The following is a 2163-nucleotide window of genomic DNA, read 5'->3' as shown; positions in this document are numbered from 1 at the left end:
AGCCGTGTTGTCATGTCACCTCACCACAGTTTGATCAGCATTGCACAGGGCGTTGCACTTTTCAGTGTGGTCAAGTTCACTAGCACGTAGCTACAGCAGCTGTCGCTAGGCGCGGTCACCACACAAACTTCTTCCAAGTACACGAACCAATGTCTTAATCGCAAGACCAATCCAAAACCTTAGTCAAACCATTGATTTGTACGCCTACATCAAGAATGGATGGTCACGGTTGGGAAAAGCAATTAACAATAGTTTGCCAGACGAAGATGATTCAAACACTCCGTTACAGAAATCATTAGACTACTGGGCCATCTCCCTTCTCGACATATTGCTCTCATTGACAATTGCAGTTTCTTCCTGTTAAGCTAACACACAACATGTGTCGGTTTTGACTAATACACAGATCAAGTTCTACGCACAGAACTAGCAACCATGCATACATAGTTGTAATACCCATCACCCACCTTAACAATTTGACATGGTTCACAAATGGTACAAATCCATTACAATAATTACAAACATATACCCGAGTCGAATGGATTGCTGAGAGGGAACAACAGCCAAAGAAACAGAGCTTGCGCAGCTTCAACCAGGGATTTTGCTGATTTGGCCAGAAGGCAATATTACAAGATCACAACAGTAGGAAAATGCATCAGATTAAATGCCTTCTACTTCAGGGTTCATGATACAGACCATATCAGCATGATTCTGATCAAGAACAGAACAAAAAATTGCTTCATTAGAGGATGCTCCGAAGTAAGTTGTGCAGTGAACAAAGAACAAGCCAATCAGGCAATGCAATGCATTCAGACATGTAAAATTCATTTTGTGAATAAAGAAAACCCATCCATGCATCATCATATTATTTCCAAATATCTAACCCATAGAAAGTTTCTTGCACAAGGGGCACAGAAGCCACGGATTTTGATTTTGTGTGATACTGATTTCGGGAGTGAAATGTGGTTGTATTCAAAATCTAACCAAGAACAAGGCCGACACATACTATGTTCTGAATTAAAGGTTTTTTTGGATCGGAACATTTTAATCTGAAATACCTTCTTGTCCAGCCACTTGTAGCTCCCGAACCAGCGTTTCCGGCAAGGAATGTGGCCTCGCCGCCACGGCACACTTGACCATCAACATTGCTCAGTTCTGTGACTGTAGTGGGAAAGGGGTCAACAAAACAAACTGAAATCCATGGAACAGAAGATCTTTGCAATCAGTGGTAGGAATTCAAACTTTACCCCACTTGAATGAAATAATTATCAACCTTGGATTAGCACATCAAGAACAGAACATCAAATCTACTATTAAGTTCCAGTACGATTAACCATTGATTATCCAAGTTAGAGGAATCTAAGAAATCACAAAAATTAAGCCGGTCTTGCACATAAGCATGGGTATGAATAAAAAAATTCTCTATATTGTCTAAAAATACATCACGGCAAATTCGGATCTGTGCAACAACAAGATGAGGAGAGACCTATCCAATCCGGACAAAGGGGATTACAAGTAAACAAAAGAAAACCACATCTGTACAGAAGGAATAGATGGAAGGGGATTACAAGAAAATAAAGGAGAGCAGTCTATTTCGGAGTCAACAAGAAAAGTGATATGCATCTCGATCGAGCCATACAGCTAGATCACCCGTACCAAAGGAATAGATGGAACAAAATAAAAATCACCAAAAAAGTTCAAATCTGAAACTGATGAACAATAGCTAGGAGAAAAGCGCAAGTAATTGACGTGTGATACAGCCTCACCGACCGAAACAACGAAGAAAATGATTTTTCCCCTCCAGATCCGTGGACGAGGGCCTTGCCCTTGGCAGATCTGGTGTTCTACAGATTGGAGTTGAGCCGCCGCCGGAGCGGGGAACCACCTAAGTGCTCTGTTTCTCTTTGCCTACAGACTGAACAGAAGGATTACATATAGAATAAACACATCCTCAATGTAAACCTTAATTTGTTGTTACGATCCACACCCGATACCAGCTATAATTACAAAATCAAACCTCCAAACCGATGCACATGTTAATTTTGTTTCCTTTTGCAGCGTGCTAAATCCACAAACGAGAATTTTATCTAGCACCATAACATCATATTCTTGGTAATCCTAGAATCAAAAAGGAGCGTCCCACACAGCCCAGATTGTACATCCATA

The 2163-nt window shown here is 40.8% G+C and overlaps 1 long non-coding RNA gene across 1 annotated transcript; it reads right to left on the bottom strand.

Moving 5' to 3' along the window:
• Positions 1-204: 204 nt before the first annotated feature.
• On the bottom strand, positions 205-1892 carry LOC123164481 (uncharacterized). The gene is made up of 3 exons (XR_006482476.1): positions 1768-1892; positions 1056-1158; positions 205-708 (listed from the first exon to the last, which is right to left on the bottom strand). It is a non-coding gene; the product is annotated as an uncharacterized lncRNA (long non-coding RNA).
• Positions 1893-2163: the final 271 nt, after the last annotated feature.

Source organism: Triticum aestivum, chromosome 1D (assembly GCF_018294505.1).
Source record: "Triticum aestivum cultivar Chinese Spring chromosome 1D, IWGSC CS RefSeq v2.1, whole genome shotgun sequence".
NCBI classification, from domain to species: Eukaryota; Viridiplantae; Streptophyta; class Magnoliopsida; order Poales; family Poaceae; genus Triticum; species Triticum aestivum.
The sequence above is the reverse complement of the archived record's forward strand: the minus strand, read 5'-3'. Positions and strand labels throughout refer to the sequence as shown.